General features: G+C 44.1%; 1 pseudogene; it reads left to right on the top strand.

Moving 5' to 3' along the window:
* The first annotated feature begins 3,931 nt into the window (after window positions 1–3,931).
* LOC135559474 (runt-related transcription factor 1-like) lies at window positions 3,932–20,617 on the top strand (annotated as a pseudogene).
* Window positions 20,618–21,114: the final 497 nt, after the last annotated feature.

The following is a 21,114-nucleotide window of genomic DNA, read 5'->3' on the forward strand; positions in this document are numbered from 1 at the left end:
TTGGGAGGAAATATTTCCTTAAATTATATTGAAATCGCGATTTTTTAAAATGATTTAATATTTTAGGCCGTGATTGTAGGCTATAGGTTTTTTTTATTTCAATATTATAGGCAACCAACATTTTCACGGCTTTCAAATATCAGACTGCATCACATTTATTTAGCATGTGAAAAAACTAAATTGTATTTGTTTTAATTAGAATCGAATCTATTTAATTTGATGTGTCATATAGGAGTAAATAGGCTATATGCTTTGTTTTGTTGTTTTTAACAATGATCTAATTATTAGCACATCTCCAAGGGGACATTTTAACTGAGCTTTGTGTTTTATTAATGAAATCCTAAATGTATATACGACGATATTAGAATAGGCTATAATAAATTAAATCTCCAATTATAGATTTAGTAGGATCTTATACTCTGTTAAACTGATGTGTTGAGAACCGCTTCATCAGTTTGAAATATTTTCTGTCCTAAATTTCAAACATAAATGTAGTCCTAATTTGTGGCCTATTGTTTGGTTGTTGTTTAAAGTTAAGGGACCATCTGGCATGTGCTGGTCGGTTCTGCGTGAAGTGCTGTGTTGTGCTGCATTGTAAAAGATAACATTATCGGTGGCGGCAGGTAGCCTAGTGGTTAGAGCGTTAGGTCAGTAACCGAAAGGTTGCCGGATTGAATCCCCGAGCTGACAAAGTAATAATCTGTAGTTCTGCCCCTGAACAAGGCAGTGTTCCCCGGTAGTCCGTCATTGTAAATACGAATTTGTTCTTTACTGACTTGCCTAATTAAATGTTAAAAATGTAAAGATTAGTTGTGTCCGTCTCTCAGCACGGATATATTTCAACACAAACAATTGCGACAAAATGCGTTTCCAGTCAAATGCTCAAACCGCGGCTGGCCCGGGCCTTGCCGTCACGACACACACCTGCACAGAGATATAACTATACTTTCTAACGTGAGTCATTGGATGTGGTTATAACGGACTTATTTGATTGACTGAATTATAATGCTTTATTCAAGGGGGCATGATTGACTTTAGAGCGTTGTGGTTTTATTGTAATATATATAATATATATATATATATATATATATATATATTATTATGATTATTCAGCCATGTCACAAGTGGCTGGCCTTTTTTGTAGGCGATTTAGCTTCTGCTTCTTTTATCCGGCACCATTGAATCACATTTCCAGTAAGCTGTTTGGGTGTTTTAGTGAAGTTGATGACCAATTATACTTTTAAACATGAATAATCACTCAACATTCTGCTCGCAGCCCCATGCGCACAAGCCATGGTAAATAGGCCTAACTGAATTAATGTTCTTCTGTAGGCCTATGTCAGCACTTCCTAAGTAATGGAACATTGATTAATCAGAGGGAATCCACATAAATATATTTTTTAATCAGTTTATCTAATAAAAAAAACTTGTTTTGCCTTGAGAATGTATCTATTGCAAAAAATACGCACCATTATCCATTATTTCGTTACGGCCTAAATGAATCAATCTAACATCAAAAAGATGTTAGGACAGGAACAATCAGGTTCGGATTCTTTGCACCGTGTTTCCTGTATATAGAGCAAAAAGGCCAGTCACTTTCTATCACGGACACTGTACTCGTTCCGGCCAGGCGGATGCGTAAGCCGTTACATTTTTTATCATCACCCCTGTGGCTATACGTTCTTAAAACACGGGGAGAGAGGAGAGAAACTGACAGTTCTCTAAAACTCCCCGACAAGGCTGTCAGACTGACCTCTCTTTGTCAAATCAAACTGAAAAACTCATCAGACGAATACTTTCTGCTGAGCTCTGCATGTACAGGTGGACTAGACTCTTCATAGTCATCATGGCAAAGACACATAGCCTGTGGCGATGAATATTGAACTGGTCAATCGAAATGAGCTAAACATAGGAGATAATGAGAGAACAAAATCATAATTTTGTATTTCAGAATCATTTTCTTTCTGCTTTGATCTGAATTTGAAAGTAGCCTACAATGTGGGGTTAAATCATTTCCATAATGGAACATATTTACACCATTCAAAAATATTCACCTATAGACATAAGATCGTCTGTTTTTATTTACATCGTCACGCAATATAAAATAATTCTCTACAGTGAGGCCTGCCAGTATGTTACAGCTTTCCATTTGCCAGGAGGTGATTTAGATCGTATGCCGCCACCTATGGTTGATATTTGGTGCAGCACGACGCCCACACTGCGCACTGACACCACAAGGCCTGGGAGGTGCTTTATGCGGTCGTGGAAAAAGTGTTCAATGTCATACTTCAGTAAAAGTCAAGATACCATAAATAAAATGACTCAAGTAAAAGTGAACGTCACCCAGTAAACGTCTAAAAGTATTTGGTTTTAAATGTATTTAAGTACTCAATTGTCATAGGCCTATTTGAGTAAAAGTAAAAGCTATACGTCAAATTCCTTATAATAAGCAAATCAGAAGGCACCGCGTTCTTGTTTTTATATTTACGGACAAACAGGGGTACACACGCAGTATGTGTTTAGTGAGTCAGCAAGATCAGAGGCAGTAGGGATGACAATTAGTTATATTGATAGGTGCGTGGATTTGACCAATACTGTACTTTTGGGGGTCAGGGAATACATATGGGAGTAAAAAGTACATATTTTCTTTAGGAATGTAGTGGAGTAAAAGTAAAAGTTGTCAAAAATATAAACAGTAAAGTAAACATAACCCCCCAAAACTAGGCTACATAAGTAGTACTTTAAAGTATTTTTACTTAACTACGCTACTTTTACGCCGCCATCTTTATGTGGCAACGTTGTTTTCCACGGCCGTGGTAAACAAAAGGTAACTTTCATGCTTACTTGTAGATAACTGTATATTTGAAGTCTTGTTGTTGAGGATGAGAGCCTACATTCTGACACCGTGAAAGCTACATTCTAAGCACGCGCATTTACGCTCTGTCACACTATCATGAAATACATCCCATGTACAATGGTTACTTTATTCAGTATGTCTGTGTTGTGCATGGATTGTGGAACCTACTATAACGTCAACCTCTAAACCCACATCACGTTGGACACTAGCCATCGTGCTATAGAGGGGGAATAGGCCTATAAGAAATGGGACATCGTCCCCAAAATGCGTCACTGTGGCCTCCATATAATCTATTCGCAGATGTGATGCTGCCTGGGTTATATGGTTAGAGCGATGACTTTTGCTGATATCATATTCCCCGAATAAATCAGCGCATGACCAATACGTCCACTGGAACAGTACACGCGCCCTGGAATTCAGCAGAATGGCTGTCTTTGTATAAATGTCCCCCTCATCGACAGATGAGTCATTTGAGCTTCTCTCTTTACTTTTCCTGTTATTGAACGTCTATATAGGCACATAGGCTATGTCTTATTGGCTGGCGTATTGCATGGATATTTACTCATTTTATTTTGTTATGGTGTATGCAGACTATGTTTTGACACCGTCACGAGAAATCATCCGGGAAATATCAGGCATTAGGTAGGCTAAAGTGTATTTCCAACTAAATATGTGTGTTTGGTGTCCAAACGCATAGGCCTAATTGTGATTTGGGCAGTTTTTTTGTGAACAATCATTTTAATCCACCTTTCAATATATTTTCTTATGTTTTTGGTTTTTGTATTGGTATCCAACATCCAATTGCACGCTGTTGACTTTTAGGTTAAAACCACAATACTAGAGCGCGACCGCTGTGTCCGTCTCTCGTCGGGCATCGTGCACCGCAGCCCCAAAGTGGAATTCCATTGACTGGCCCGAGCCTTCCTAAGAACCCACAGTTCTCCATCCCTGGACGGACGCAGCTCTGATTGGTTAAACCCTCCCGGACTCTCCGTAGTTGCTCGATTCCATTGGCTGAGATCTGTCTCTATGCAAATCCAATCCTGGAGGGACGCATTCCAGCACTGCCGACTGACTGCCAGTAAAACCCTGCCTCCCACTGTCGGGACGTTCATTCATACGCAGCAACTCAACTCTATACACAACCGGAGCATTCAACAAGGGTTTGTCGAAATATAAGGCTGTTTGCAGTGACACATCCTAGCCTATTCCTCGTTGACATTCCAGACACTATTTATAAAAGCGAAATTAAAGTGTTTTCCGTCTCCCATGTTGGCACGCATAGAGACGAGAAGATCCCTATTGCGAATTGGGGAGCCATAGAACATCCATCAAAGTTGACCTTTTGTGGCGAGTAAACTCACAAGTTATTGAAGAACAACAGAAGAGGAAAATAGGAGAAAAAAAGAACCCAACTGGACTTTCTTATTCGCTGCTCATTTGAATGCGCCCCGAGACCTCCTTGGATGACGGTCGGGTTTTATTTAGTATCTGGTCGGTGGATGCCTCTTCAGTTTATGTGTCCATAACACGGATCATGGAATGAGTACTTCACACACCGAAATTTGGCGGGATGTGCGTAATTTGTTAACCGAAGGTCTTTGACTCCACTAGAACGCAGAGACCCAGTTTTATTCGTGCCCACGCAGGACTGTCGCCTGATTTCCACTGTTGATCCACGTGCCTTGGGAGAGTTCATCTAACGACAACGGGTTTCATTTTAGAGGCAACTATCAGAAGAAACATAGAGCTATATATTCCACAGAGAGTCCGTTTAACTGGATCCTACTGCGGTGTACAAATGGTCTTCCTTTGGGACGCCAAATACGGTACATTAACTTATTTTCACATTTTACGCACGGTTGAATATGTGTTGGTATCTATACCCATCTTGTTCTGTCTAACTTATCAACACCATACTGTGGCAGAACCTGTGTATTATTATCAACCAAGATTTCAACTTCCCTCTAAACTGTGGTTTAGTGCTTTGTGCATGCTAGGTTCCAAATGTAGCCTGTAGCCTAATCGCTGAGAGAAAAAAACCGTTGGCGTCCTGCCAATTATTACGTTTATTTCCTCTTCAAATTCTGGTTTCGGTATGTTTCTTGGCTGTGTGAATGCGCGCGGGTATAAATGTACGCACAAATGTCAACACACACACATACACGCACTTGAGGTTAGGCTTCATTAATCCGTTGTCACTAGATACTACAGCCACAAAGTCTTAAACCCCGCCTATTTTTATAATTTATCTCCATAAAATCTGATTTTTAAGCTAAATTTACCCCTGAATTTAACCACACTGCTAACTTATTCTTAACCCTAAATGAAGACCAAAAAGCTCATTTGAGTTTTCATGTAGTTTTACCTACAGACAATATAACTTTGTGACTGTGGTAACTAGTGGGAACCACATTAAAACACATGCAAAGCACATTACTTCCCCTCTCATCAACGGTTTATAAATAAATCCTTCCATCCACAGCGCGTGGTTTGCTATTAGTATTGGATGGTTAGATGAGAGCAACACAGAGTTGGAGTTCAGTCCAGTTCTGTGGTACACTATTCCAAGTTCTGTTGAAAGAGCGAGAGGCAGCAGCGGTTTTTAAACCCCCGGTCGTTCCAAACCGCCAACATGTGGCATCGATTGTGGTGGGCTTGGCTGAGTGGCAGACAGACAGACCGACCGAGCGCGCGCCGGGCCCTGTCAGACGCAGCATCGCTGGCTGGTTTTTAACGGTTTGGTTTCACGTGTCTCCGGCTCTCCAGGGTTGGGTTCCGCTGTTGTAATTTCACTGCGCTCTATTCTGAGAACTTGTATAATTCTGTGCTCTGAAGGCCAACTTGAAACTACATGCACATTGATAAACAGAATAGAAAATACTGATGATGTGCACAGTTCAAAATGTGAATAGCCTAAATTAGTTTTTAATTACTCTCTACGAAGTTATATGCCTTATTGACATACTGTTGACTCTATAGTGTGTGTGCGCGTGTACGCCTGCATTGTGTCTGTCTGTGTCCTCACTCACTTATTTATCTACATCTCCATCTTTCTCCAGACCCAGCACCTGGTCGGCGCTTCTCCCCCCCTTCCACCACCCTGTTGTCAGGTAAGATGAGTGAGGGTCTGCCCCTGGGTGCCCAGGAGAGCAGTAGTGCCGCCCTGGTGGGAAAGCTGCGTATTGCAGACCGAGGCATGGTGGAGGTGCTGTCAGAACACCCTGGAGAACTGGTGAGGACAGACAGCCCCAACTTCATCTGTTCTGTCCTACCCACACACTGGAGGTGCAACAAGACGCTGCCCATCGCATTCAAGGCGAGTGAGGGAGTGTGTGTGTGTGTAGTGCTATATTTGTTGTTTTATTTTGAATAATTTCTGGAGGCTGTAGAGGAACGTTTTCCTGCCCAAATTTAGTCTGATGGCAACGTTTCTCATAAATGTCTATGTATGTTTGTGTCAAATAAAATATATATATATTGTCAGATGCACTGAATACAACAGGAATTACAACCTTACCTTGAAATGCTTACTTACAAGCCCCTAACCAACAATGCAGAGTTTTAAAAAAGTAAGTAAGAAAAATAACAATAACGAGGCTATATACAAAGGGTACCAGTACCGAGTCATTGTGCAGGGGTACAGGGTAGTCCAGGTAATTCAGGTATTATGTACATGTAGGTGACGGGGTAAAGTGACTATGAATTGATAATAAACACAGAGTAGCAGCAGTGTGTGTGTGAAGAGTGTGAAGGAATGTGTGTGTGTGCGTGTGTGTGTGGGTTGCGTCAATATACATGTGTGTGTGTTTTGGGTGTGTATGTGTTGAAATGTCAGTGTAGTATGTATGAGTGTGTGGTTATTGTCCAATGAGTGTACATCGAGCTTGTGCCAAATTTCTGTCAATGCAAATAGTCTGGGAGGCTATTTGATGAACTGTTCAGCAGTCTTGAGGGTAGAAGCTGTTAATGAGCCTTTTGGTCCCAGACTTGGCGCTCCGGTACCACTTGCTGTGTGTGTGAGATGGTGCTTGATAACTGGCCATGAGCAGTACCCAATCTCACAACCTCATAACTAGCTACCAATAAGCCATTTCAGGCTATCAATCAAGTTAGAGTAGCTAGCTTGTCTAACTATCTTAGTTGGCATGCCAGCTGGCAAGGTTGATAGACTTAGAAAAGCAAGCAATTACTAAATGTACTGAATTAGACTCACATTCCTTCCAATATTTTACCCAGATTTGAGCAGAGAATCACAGAGAAGCATATTTAGTTTCAGGAGGACACAGACAGCTCAAGGTGTATGGTTACATATGCAGAACATGTTTGTTTTTTACATAGAATTAAGTGTAATGATTATGGCTCTAGATTGCCGGAAAAATCTGTTTCAGGTGTTTTAAAAATGCAAAATTCTCCAATTTACAAATGGAATACAGAATACACTTTTAATTGGAGAAAAATATTATTATAGCCATAGCCTACTTCCTTTACAGTTTTTCACTTTGTAATGCAGTTCTCAGAATTGGAATGATGCACGTCAATGTCTTCCAGTTGTTTCATTAGGCTGATGTCGTTCTGGCCATCCATAATGGGAATTATATCCTCCAAGTAAAGTACTTTTAAGCACTTTAGGACAAAAGCTTTTGTGAAAAAAGCCATAGAAAAATACTGTAAAATCAGATTGAGGGAGTTGTATACATTATGTACATTATAAACAAAGTCATAGGCGGATGTTATTGCCATTAAGTGTGTGTTTGTGTCTGGATGTTGTTGACCGTCTGCTTGAAGAGCTCTATAATCGTTTCCTCATTATTGTTTGTTCTGCAGGGCCGTTTTCACGCTCCACCAAAGCTCTCTCTCATGTCTGACTTCCGTAGCTCCCCAACAGTCCTCGAGAATGTAAACTATACTGGGACTGCCAAACACCCGTATTTTACATCTCTGCCGCGTGTGTGGGTGAAGGGGGGTTGTGTGTGTGGGTGAAGGGAGGTTGTGTGTGTATGTGTGGACTAAAGATGTAGTTTCTCAGTTAAAAAACAGAACAGAGCCGTAGAACCCATGCCCGTTATCTCCTCTGTACATTTGCACGCTGATTGGTGGCCATGATTACAGTTAATATGAAAATGACTCTCCCTGGGTCTATTTGCTTTGGGTGTGGAGCTATTCAGTCTGTAGTCTGGGTGGCTTTCTGGAGCACAAAAACACCCAGACTGCCCTCCCATTTAGTAGACCCAGGGTTGGAACAAATTACTGAGACATCGACTAAATAGATTCAAAATGAATAATTAAATCATTATGAAGTACTAGAATTTCAACATTTTCAATATTATTTTTTAAAGTATAAACATAGTTGAATACACTTGGAATAGAGTGTTGCAATATAACTAAAGATGCTCCTCTTTTAACAAATACATATATCTACCCAGGGGCGCAACTTGGTTTTAGAAGTGGGAGGGGGGGGGCATAACGGTTATTATTATTTTATTTTTTAATTATCCAGTCGAATAAACTCTCCAAACAGCCTACCCAACCACTCGGAGGCGTCCTAAAACACACTGTTGCCCCGTTTTGTATCACAATGATAAAACGGGTGGGGGGGGGGCAAAAATGCATGTCCCCCCGTCCCCAGTATAGGTTGCGCCCCTGTATCTACCTGATAATTGATGTTTTGTGTAAAGTGTTCAATGTAAATTACGTGTGTAATTATGTTTATGTATTGTCTTTTTTGTCATGTGCAAGACAAGCCATAAAGTTTCCATTTATCTGACTGTGTCTCTGTCTCTCCTCCTATTGCCGTAGGTGGTTGCCCTTGGTGATATCCCTGACGGTACCTTGGTCACGGTGATGGCTGGGAACGATGAGAACTACTCAGCAGAGCTCCGCAATGCCACGGCCGCCCTCAAGAACCAGGTGGCTCGCTTCAACGACCTGCGCTTCGTAGGCCGCAGCGGACGAGGTACACACACACACACACACACACACACACATATATATAGATACACTGATATAGCTCTCTCTCTCTCTGTCCCTAACGGACGGTGAACCGCAGTTACTCCAAATCAGGTGCAGGCAAATGTCTTATCTATTTAAAACACAGGCCTCTCTGTACATAAGCTATCTGTTACTGTACACACACACTCACACACACACACACACACACACACACACACCTCAATTGTCCCATTGTACTGCTAGGCAAACAGCCATCTAGTCTGACTTAAAACACACACCCACAGGACCTAGAATGCAGCTCAGGGTTAATTACAGTATGACTGTATGTGTGAGCTTGTCTGAACTTGTGGTGAACGTTGATGAAACTAGGTGAGTGTTTGGTTGGGTTGTGGTCAGAGTGTTGGTCTGGCTGCAGCTCAGTAGGCTGTGGCCCAGTGTTAGTGTGGTTACAGTGGTGTGGTTTAGAGTTATGTAAGGGATCTCTTTCTCACACACACACACACGCACACACGCATACACACACACGCACACACACACACACGTCTGAATATGAAATAAACCATTCTAAACACACACACACACACTCCTCCTTCTCCTCTTTTCTTCTGGGAAACACACACACCATGACAGAGGTTTCAGAAGGAAGATAAGACAAGTGATTGGCTAATGCTGATAGGACCAACTGTGGTAAACACACTGCTGTACTCATCAAGCCTAGACCTGAACACCCCCCACACACACACACGCACGCACGCACACACACACACACACACACACACACACACACACACACAGAAATCATCCCATTGATAAGGGCTATTACAGATGGAGAGTTCCGGAGTAAACAGTCATCTCTGTACAGTAAGCCCCAGAGAAATGTAAACTGGGTAAAAGCCTTGGCACTTAGACACACACACACACACACACACACATACACACACACACACACACATACACAGAGAGACACACACACACACAGAGAGACACACACACACACACACACACACACACACACACACAGAGACACACACACACACAGACACACACACACACACACACAGAGACACACACACACACACACACACACACACAGACACACACACACAGACACAGCTTTTTAGATGTGCACTGATGGTGTCCGATCAGACAGACAGACTGATGACACACCAGCAACAAAGACCACAGCTGTTCTCTCATCCTATCTCTCTCGATCGCTCTACCTCTCCCCTCTATCACTTACCGATCCTCTCAGATTCTTTCTTGCAGATAGCACACCAGCAACAAAGACCACAGCTGTCCTTCCTCTGTCTTTCTGTCTCCTCCCACTCTCCTCTCTTTCTGGATATAGGAGCAGTGAGTTACTGGGCGGCCAAAAGGCACAAACAATCTCAAACATATTTATCTCTTTCTTTCGCTCTCCTTCTCTCGTTTTCTCTCTCTTGCAAACACAGTTGTTTGGATGTGCACACACACTTGGATGTGCCATGATGTTTCCTAGCTGTGTTGTCTTCCATGTAAAAAATAACCCTTGTCTGCCTCTCAGACAGAATGTCTTATAGGCACTATAGTATTATAGCTACAGATTTCCATTTTATTATGAAATCAGACACTAATGTACACACACACACACACAGTTCTGTGTGTGTCTTTTCCCATGTGTCTCCTCACAGACACTAATACTTTGTGTGTGTGTGTGTGTGTGCGTGCGTGTATCTGCATACATATGGAGAAAAAGAAAAGAGGATTTTTTTGTGTGTTTTTGTCTGATGTAAGACAATGAGCAATCTTTTAAGCGGAAATGTGATTGTGAAATATTATCATATTTTGCAATTCAATTATCCTACAATAACTTACTTAAGAAAAATAGTAAGTACTACATGATGAATAATGGACAGTTTTCCCATTATGGTGAATATTACTGTAGTAGTAGATTTGCCTCTCTTTGGGCAGTAAAACACACTTGAATAGCAAACGTAGGATAGGGATGTGATCTCATTTTGCAGCTTCTCTTGACTCTGAGAATAGTCCTGGATTTTTAAGTAAATAATTGCTGCCTGCTTGTGTGTTGTTTTTCTTTAGAAGCCCTCCTGTTCTCCACTCATTACCTGTAAACTGCCTGTTTGAGTACTTCACCTGTCCACAGTCAATCAAACAGACTGAGTACCTGTGTAAAATTGTAGACTGCACAAGGCTGGGATGTGTGGACAATGTGTGTGTGTGGGACAATAGGCAAGCAGCTGTGTGTGTGTGGAAGAAGTTCAAGATGTGTGTCCATGTCTCAACTCGTGTGTGTGTGTCAGCCCAGAACTGTGTCAATGACCTGAAGAGAGCTGGGACCACAGTCTCAAAAAACCATAGTAAACAATCAAACATTTGACCAACTGGGGACATTTTGTGACCATCTGGATGATCCCATGTTGTCACAAAAATAGGCTTTTTTTTTTGTGTATGGGGAAGAAGAATTAGAATTACATTTCATTCTTTGGTTTGGAGGACTGCACCGTTTGAGGGAGGATGGATATGGGAGATCTTTGAATGGGACTGAACTTCCAGCATGTGTCTCCGTAGAAGCATCTCAAGGTCTTGGGTGGCTTGGCTCTCAGACCTGAACCCAAGACTGTGGCGGGGCTGAAAGTCCATGCCCAGCGACAGCCCCAGACCTGAAGGATCTGGAGAATGTCTGTAGTAAAATCCCTGCTGCAGTGTGTGCAGCCTGGTCAAGAACTACAGGCTTTCTCTGTAGCAAAGGTTTCTGTAGGCTGGTCTGGGTCATGCAATAAAATGCAGATTAATTACTTAAAAATCATACAATGTGATTTTCTGGATTTTGTTTTAGATTCCGTCTCTCACAGTTGAAGTGTACCTATGATAAAAATGACAGACCTCTACATGTTTTGTAAGTTGGAAAACCTGCAAAATCGTGTATCAAATACTTGTTCTCCCCACTGTATGTGATCTCATAGCTTCTCTAGACTCTGAGAATAGTCTCTGCCTGGTGGGGTCTGGACAAGTGTGTGTGTGTACAGCTGTGTGTGTGTGTGTGTGTGTGTGTGTGTGTGTGTGTGTGTGTGTGTGTGTGTGTGTGTGTGTGTGTGTGCACAATCAAACATTTTACCAACTAGGGACATTTGTTCCCCCACAAGGTTTAAATTTAGAATTACGTTTAGGGTTTGGAGCTAGGGTTAGGGTTATGGGATTTTGAATGGGACACCATTAGCTGTACAAGACTGTGGGTGTGTGTGAGTAACAGAGCCAGGGCTTTAGCTGGCGTAGGCTGGTCTGTGTGTGGTAACTCTAAGCCTTGGCACAGTCTCTAACCGCCTCCCTAAAATGCCTCCCCATGGGGGTGACGTGTGTGTGTGTGTGTGTACATCCTCTCAGCATATGCACTCCACCATGGTTTGGGTGACCAAAAAAACACACACAGATGTGATTGTCTCCTCCACTCACCTAGGAATCTCTACTCACTTACACTCACACGGAGATACACAGATATACACACACATGCAGACAGACAAACACACATATTCATAGATCTATACAGAAACACAGTCACAGTGTTGACTGTCAGCCTTGTCCTCTCATCACCAGACCCTCTGACTGGATTAGTCACACGGCAGCTACACCAGCCAAGTCTGCACACCACACACACACACACACACACACACACACACACACACACACACACACACACGAACACAAGCATAATAAAACACACACAAAAACACACACACATACACTCTTTAAAAGTATAATAAACACACACATGTACACACACACTGTTTGTCTGTGTGTGTGTTTATGAGCAGTAAATAGGTGTGGAGCCGTAGGGTCTGTCTGTCTCTCTGATGTCTCTCTGGGTTATTTCTGTGTCAGGCTGATCTTAATGTCTTATCCAGACCTGGGGTATATTGGGATAGAGGGGGGTAGATGGAGAGAGAGAGAGGGAGTGCATGCTTCAGGGAGGTGCAGACCAACATGGGAGAAGAGGGGTAGGCAGGGGAAATAGAGGCCCATGCCGGTGGTTATTGTGAGACACGAGGGTTTCTGTGTAGATGATCACATTAAAACATATTTTTCACTCTCTCTTCCCCTCCTCTCCACCCTCTCTTCCTGTCCTCCTCCAGGGAAGAGTTTCACTCTGACCATCACGGTGTTCACCAACCTCCCCAGGTGGCCACCTACCAGAGAGCTATCAAGATCACCGTGGACGGGCCCAGAGAACCACGCCGTGAGTACCACCTTCATCCTCATCATCGCACTTATCAACATCAACGTCACATGACTCCGGCGGTTGAAGGATGAGCGTGGGCGTAGGATTGCACTAAGACAATGGAAGACAATGCATCCTAAGCATAGTTATCCTCGTCATTATTATCAGAAGTTGTTATTACATTATCATGATCATGCTGACCATCATGACCATAATTACCATTAGAGTGGTATGGGATTTGTAGTTGCATTAGTTCTGGGTTTGTAGTTCTGGGAGGGTGCTGATTGGAAGAATCATCACACCTGTGTCTCGTGGTTGTTAACGGGACTATCCCCTGATGGTCCTGTTATTCTGGTCAGGGAATCTGGTGTTGGGCGCCGTGCAGCGTCAGGGTCTGGCTGGCTGGCTGGCTCAATGTGTGTGTGTGTGTGTGGGAGGGTCTGGCTGGCTCTAGGTTCTGGCCCGCTTCAAAGGGCTAAGACACAGGCTCCAGTTACAGCACCACTTCCTCCCAGTGCACCAGTCGTGTGTGTGTGTGTGTGTGTGTGTGTGTGTGTGTGTGTGAGAATGTGAAGACGAGTGATGGTTTTCACAGCTGAGGCTGGCTAGCTGACTGGATACTTTCTGTCTCCGTTTTCTTCCTCCATCAGGCTTCTCCCTCCTTTCTCTTCCCCCTTTTGTCTTCCTCCATCTATTTCTCCCCTCTTTGTCTCTCTCTCTCTTTTTGTCTCTCCCCCCTTTCTCTCTCTATCTCTCTCTCACTCTCTCCCCCCATCTTTTTTATCTCTCTCTCATATCTCTCTCTCTCTCTCTCTCTCATATCTCTCTCTCATATCTCTCTCCCTCTCTCTCTCTCTCTCTCTCTCTCATATCTCTCTCTCCCTGTCTCTTATGTCCTTTCAGTCTGGCCCTCATATCACTCAACATGAAACCAAATAGGGAAAATCTCATATTGTAATTAGAACTGAGACCCCAAACTAAAGAAAAAGAAGAAAGAAAAACATGTCAACAAACAGGCAGACAGACAGACTGAGAGACTGATTGATTGATGGAGAGTGTATGCGTTTCTGCCTGCGTGTTTGTAGGCCACAGACAGAAGCTGGAGGATGTGAAGACGGGAGCATTGGCCTTCTCCGAGCGTCTGAGTGAGCTGGACCAACTAAGGCGGAGCTCCATGAGGGTCACGCCCTCACCATCATCACCACCACGCCCCACTCCCAATCCCCGCCCGCCCTGAACCCGGCCCAGTTCAGCAACCCCACACACCACACACAGATACCAGGTGAGTCTTCTCTCATGGTACCACATACACCCACGGTGCATAGGCTACATGCTAACTGTCATCACACAGTGAAACCACTGGCATTATGCCTCCACATACGTAGCAAACAACACTCAAACAATGTGTAAGAGAGCAGGAGAGAAGAGGCCCAATCAATTGTTTTTCACATATTTTTCTGTGTATCTTTATCTAAGCCGTGTTTTCTTTAACTCTGGGTTTGGAAAGACCAGTACTTCCTTTTTTGTGGTTTTAGCCAATCCTATTGCGGTTAACGTGTGGCACTAGAGCCTCTGACACACACGCCCGCAGTTTCTGTTCCTCTTCTCCAGAAGTGTTGTGTGTGTGTGTGTGTGTGTGTATGTCTGTGTGTGTGTGTTGGCCAGTATATGTAGACAGTTGTCGTGAGGAAGCAGGCCAGGGAGGAGAGGAGGAAGTGAGAGTCAGCTGACAGGAAGTAGAAGTGTGTGAAAAAAACCTCATTTAAAATCTAAACACGCAATACTCGTGGAGGCTGCTGAGGGGAGGACGGCTCATAATAATGGCTGGAACGGAGCGAATGGAATGACATCAACCACATGGAAACCATGGAAATCATGTGTTTGATGTATTTGATACCATTCCACTCCAGCCATTACCACAAGCCCGTTCTCCCCAATTAAGGTGCCACCAGTCTTCTGTGTAATACACTACAGTATTTAAGGGAGTCATTCACATTACACGTAAGAGACCAGCAAAATATTGACATTGACAGGAATTAGCTATGTCTCCAAAAGTGATGTCAACAAATGACATGAGATGGAGAGATGGAGATGGAATCAGAGATGGGTGTATGGAGAGATGGAGAAATAGGAGGGAGGTAAAGAGAGATGGAAAGACGGAGAGAGGTGAAATACCCCAAAAGATACATGAGACGCGAGAGAGAAACGGGGATAAGGATGGATGGATAGAAGGAGGGGAGTCAGAAAGAGAGGGGCAGGCCCCAGTCCTTCCTGTGTGTGTCTCTCTGATCCTGAGGCCACAAAAATAGCAACAGGAGCACTGCCAGCGGAAACCGTTATTAAGTCATTCAAGACCTCTCTCTTTCCCTCCCTCCCTCTCTCTCTCTCTCTTTCCCTCCCTATCTCTCTTTCTCTCTCTCTCTCTCTCTCTCTCTCTCTTTCCCTCCCTCCCCCTCTCTCTCTCTTTCCCTCCATCCATCTCTCTCTCTCTTTCCCTCCCTCTCTCTTTCTCTCTCTCTTTCCCTCCCATCCCTCTTTCCCTCCCTCCCTCCCTCCCTCCTCTTTCTCTGTTTCCTCCCTTCCTCTCTCTCTCTCAATCTCTCTCTCTCTCTCCTCCTCTCTCTCTCTTTCTCTCCTACTTCTCTTTTCATATCTGTGAAAATCTGAGGCAGCTGGGGCCATGGGCTGGGTGTATGTGTGTGTCAGAGGCAGCTGTGTGTGTGTGTGTGTGTGTGTGTGTGTGTGTGTGTGTGTGTGTGTGCGTGTGTGTAGGAGTGTGTTCTCTCCATCCAGTGTGTGCCAGCTGAGGCCACCTGACCGATTCCATTCGTCCCATCTGTCCAAATGTAATCTTGGACACCCAGAAATAAAACACTTGCGTCAGATGCTCTAATTAAGTTCTGGGGGGGATACGTGTTAGAAAATGAACTAACGAGACTAGAGAAGTCTCCACCCCCAAGACGGAAACTCTCAGTCACCTTCGGGCATATCAGCCAAATGTTCCCTCCCATTCCGAAATGACATTGGAAAGAAGTGAGCACCTGCGAAATCGGGATTTGTCCAAATTATGAGTCTGTTGGCAGATACTACTGTTATGTTACGAGCATCTGTCCATAGAGAGCAAGAGTGCTCTCGGTGTCCTTGTAAAACTATAGAACAAGAGACGGTGATAAAGCCAGATTAAAATTTTTCATTTTTCAGTCTGTGTGTGTGTGTGTGTGTGTGTGTGTGTGTGTGTGTGTGTGTGTGTGTGTGTGTGTAAAGCTTACCATGTGCGTGTAGGCGAGTGACTGTGCATATGTCTACATGTGTGTGGGAATGCAGTAAAAATGAATGAACCGCAGCAGCAGCAGCCCTGACACAGACCCGCCTCCAGCCACCCACCCAGCCATGTGTGACTCCTGCCCCAGATCAGAGCTCCGAAGCCTGGGGAGGGGAGCCAAGAAAGGAGGGGGTCTTGGCACTGAGCCTAGGCCTCAGTGTTTTGTTCTTGGGGGAGCTGGCTGCACTTAAAAAGGCCATTGACGTCTTGGCTGCTGTGTGCAATTTGCTTCCCCTCTCTGTCTGCAGAGTATGTGGGACACACACACACCCACACACACACACACACACATACACATACACACTCTTGTCTGTGAGTCTGCGGGCGATCACTGGCATTTATTGGACCACAGGGAAAAGAACCGGCTGCCTAAGAGTACACACACACACACCCCCCTTACCCTTCCTACGCCCCCTCACTAGGCTAATCACTTCCTCTCCTCTCTGTCTCCATCTGACCATCTCTCTCCATCTTTCTCTTCTTTATTCCCTTCCTCTCTCCTCCACTTTCCCACTCACTCCATCTCCCTCTTTATCTTTCTGTCCATCATCATGTCCTGGATATTTTACTATTTATCCTTTCTCTTCTCTGCCTCCCAGCTCAGCCCAGGTGTAGTTAGTGATGGTGTAGTGAGTGAGTGGAGTTGAGTGAGTGGTGTAGTGAGTGATGGTCTAGTCTAGTGAGTGGTGATGTAGTGAGTGATGGTCTAGTCTAGTGAGTGGTGGTGTAGTGAGTGATCGTGTAGTGAAGAAGGTGTAGTGAGTGAAGGTGTGGTGAGTGATTTAGTAAATTATGGTGTAGTGAGTGAAAGGTGAGTAAAGGTGAGGTGAAGGTGTAGTGATAAAGGTGTAGTGAGTAAAGGTGTAGTGAGTGATGTAAGTAAAGGTGTAGTGAGTAAAGGTGTAATGAGTAAAGGTGTGATAAAGGTGAATGAGTAAAGGTGTAGTGAGTAAAGGTGTAGTGCGTAAAGGTGTTGTGAGTGAGTGATGTAGTGAGTAAAGGTGTAGTGAGTAAAGGTGTAATGTAGTGATGTAAAGGTGTAATGAGTGAAGGTGTAAGTGATGTAATGAAGGTAAAGTGATGTAGTGAGTAAAGGTGTAATGAGTAAAGGTGTAGTGAGTGGTATAGTGAGTAAAGGTGTAATGAGTGGGTAAAGTGTAATGAGTAAAGGTGTAGTGAGTGATGTAGTGAGTAAAGGTAGTAAGTGAAGTAGTGAGTGAATGTATAGTGAGTGGTGTAGTGAGTAAAGGTGTAATGGTAAAGGTGTAGTGAGTAAAGATGTAGTGAGTGAAGGTGTAGTGGGTAAAAGTGTAGTGAAAAGTGTAGTGAGTGGTGTAATGAGTAAAGGTGTAGTGAGTAAAGGTGTAGTGAGTGATGTAGTGAGTAAAGGTGTAGTGAGTGATGTAGTGGGTAAAGGTGTAATGAGTGAAGGTGTAGTGAGTGAAAGGTGTAGTGAGTAAAGGTGTAATGGGTAAAGGTGTAATGAGTAAAGGTGTAGTGAGTAAAGGTATAGTGAGTAAAGGTGTAGTGAGTGAAAGGTGTAGTGAGTGAATGTGTGTAGTGAGTAAAGGTGTGATGAGTAAAGGTGTAGTGAGTAAAGGTATGAGTGAAGTGTTGTGATGTGTAATGAGTAAAGGTGTAATGAGTAAAGGTGTAATGAGTAAAGGTGTAATGAGTAAAGGTGTAGTGAGTAAAGGTGTAGTGAGTAAAGAGTGTTGTGAGGTAAAGGTGTAGTGAGTGAAAGTGTAGTGGGTGAAGGTGTAATGAGTGAAGTGTAGTGAGTGAGTGTTGTGAAAAGTGTAGTGAGTAAAGGTGTAATGGGTAAAGGTGTAGTGAGTGAAGGTGTTGTGAGTGAAAGGTATAGTGAGTGAAAGTGTAGTGAGTAAAGGTGTTGTGAGTGAAGGTATAGTGAGTGAAAGTGTGTAGTGAGTGAAAGGTGTTGTGAGTGAATGTGTAGTGAAAGTGAGTGAAAGGTGTTGTGAGAGAGGAAAGTGTGTGAGTGAAGGTGTTGTGAGTGAAAGTGTAGTGAGTGAAGGTGTTGTGAGTGAAAGGTGTAATGGGTAAAGGTGTAGTGGTAAAGGTGTAGTGAGTGAAAGTGTAGTGAGTGAAGTGTAGTGAGTGAAAGTGTGTAGTGAGTAAAGGTGTAATGGGTAAAGGTGTAGTGAGTGAAGGTGTAGTGAGTGAAGGTGTAGTGAGTGAAAGGTGTAGTGAGTGAAAGGTGTAGTGAGTGAAGGTGTAGTGAGTGAAAGTGTGTAGTGAGTGTTGTGAAAAGTGTAGTGAGTGAAGGTGTTGTGAGTGAAAGTGTAGTGAGTGAAAGTGTAGTGAATGAGTGTGTAGTGATAAAGTGTGAGAGTGGTGTAGTGAGTAAAGGTGTAGTGAGTAAAGATGTAGTGAGTAAAGGTGTAGTGAGTAAAGGTGTAATGAGTGAAGGTGTAGTGAGTGGTGTAGTGGTAAAGGTGTAGTGAGTAAAGGTGTAGTGAGTGAAAGGTGTAGTGAGTAAAGGTGTAATGGTAAAGATGTAGTGAGTAAAGGTGTAATGAGTAAAGGTGTAGTGAGTGAAAGTGTAGTGAGTGAATGTAGTGAGTAAAGGTGTAAAGTGAATGTAGTGAGTAAAGGTGTGTAATGAGTAAAGGTGTAGTGAGTAAAGGTATAATGAGTGAAGGTGTAGTGAGTAAAGTGTAGTGAGTGAGTGAGTAAAGGTGTAGTGAGTGAAGGTGTAGTGTAGTGGTGTAAAGTAAAAAGGTGTGAGTGAAGGTGTAGTGAGTGAAAGAGTAAAGGTGTAGTGAGTGAAAAGGTGTAGTGAGTGAAAGTGTAGTGAGTGAAGGTGTTGTAAGTGAAGGTGTTGTGAGTGAAAGTGTTGAGTGAAAGTTTTGAAGGTCTTGTGAGTGACTGTAGTGATGTTGAAAACTACTACTCCCTCACATCTCTCCTCAATCACATCCAGTATAGACATCTGTAATGTTTCAGTTTCTACCTGTTCAGCAGATGCTGGAGTGAAACAACCTCCGGCGTGTGTGTGTGTGTGTGTGTGTGTGTGTGTGTAACCCTCTCTCAACGTGTGTGTCTGTGGGTGGTGGGATAGGCAGAATATATATTTCCATTCTAATGAATAAAGTATCTGTTCTATTCTAATCTCTCAGACTCTAGGCAGATGCAGACATCTCCGTCATGGTCCTATGAGCAGTCCTACCCCTACCTGGGTCAGATAACCACGCCCACCGTCCACTCAACTACGCCCATATCACCCAGCCGCTCCTCCCTCAGTGACCTGTCCAGCCGCCTCTCAGGTAACACACAAACTCTCATTCACCCTCTGCCGACTGCCCGTAGTGTTCTCTTACAGTCATCGATCGCACTCATTCACTTCCTGCTTCCACTCTAACCCCTGACCTCTCCCCCTACAGGCCCTGACCTCACAGCCTTCAGCGACCCCCGTATGTCCCTGGATCGCCCGTTCTCCTCCCTGACCTCGCTCCCTGACAGCCGCTACCCTGACCCGCGCATGCACTACCCTACTGGGGCCTTCACATACACCCCTACCCCTGTATCCAACGGCGCCATTGGACTGACCATGGCGACCACCCCTGCTGGGCGTTACCACACCTACCTCCCCCCGCCCTACCCCACAAACGCCCCCCAGGGCCAAAGTGGACCGTTCCAGGCCGGTTCCTCTCCCTATCACCTGTATTATAGCACGGCCGCTGGGTCCTACCAATTCTCCATGATGGCGGGGGGAGGCGGGGAGCGGTCTCCTCCGAGGATATTCCCTCCCTGCACCAACGCATCCACAGGCTCCTCCCTCCTGCACCCGTCTCTGCCAAATCAGAGCGAAGGGGTGGGGGTGGAAGCGGAGGGAAGTCACAGTAGCTCCCCTACCAATATGGTACCCGAGGCTGTATGGCGGCCATACTGAGCACGGCAGCGGGGTTGACAAATGATTGACGGACTTGCTGGCTAATTGGAGTGGAGAAGGGGCTTTCACGGAGCGTTCCTATTGGATCATTAGAATGATCAAGGAACAAATTGAGGAAGGAACAGAAACAGGGTGCCATTTTACACCGAGGAGCATGCAGCAGCACTGAACTGAAAATAATTCAGCTTTGTTTTATAAAAGGATTGTTTGCCATGGTTATGATTGTTGTCGGTATTATGAATTACTCGTGGCCAAAAATAAAATGGGTGATTTTTATGTGTGCCACAGGCACTCCCCTCCTATCCCACATCCCCTTGTACCTCCTCCCCCTCTCCTCCCTTATCCCCTCCCTTTGTACCTCCTCCCCCTCAAAATGGAGATCCCACCTGCTGTTAATGTAAACTATGGTCAGCCAAGATCTGTGTCTGTTCTGTCATGTTTGTATTGGTTTATGGCCGTGATATTGTCTGCACTGATCTACAATCAGCACTTGTACCTCGATTCACAATGGTTAAGGGTAGGAACCTACCCTGGAATGCTGTACCCTTCAGTGCTTATGGACATTGTACTGTCACACCAAACCCCTGTAACAGGTCCCCTTGCTTTATGATTCCTTAATTTATTCTCTTCCAATCCCACCTTTTTGGTTGTACCTGTGTGTGTGTGTGTGTGTGTGTGTGTGTGTGTGTGTGTCCTCCCTGTCCCACCTGTGTGTGTGTCCCCATCTGTGAAGGAACAGATAAGGCCTACATTGCCACATGGTTAACCTCCTTGTACCCTCCTCCCCATCATCCCACTCTCCCCTTGTTGTAAATAGTCTTTAAAAATGATGGCCAGCCAAGATTGTCCATGTTTGA

Source organism: Oncorhynchus nerka, linkage group LG5 (genome assembly GCF_034236695.1).
Source record: "Oncorhynchus nerka isolate Pitt River linkage group LG5, Oner_Uvic_2.0, whole genome shotgun sequence".
NCBI classification, from domain to species: Eukaryota; Metazoa; Chordata; class Actinopteri; order Salmoniformes; family Salmonidae; genus Oncorhynchus; species Oncorhynchus nerka.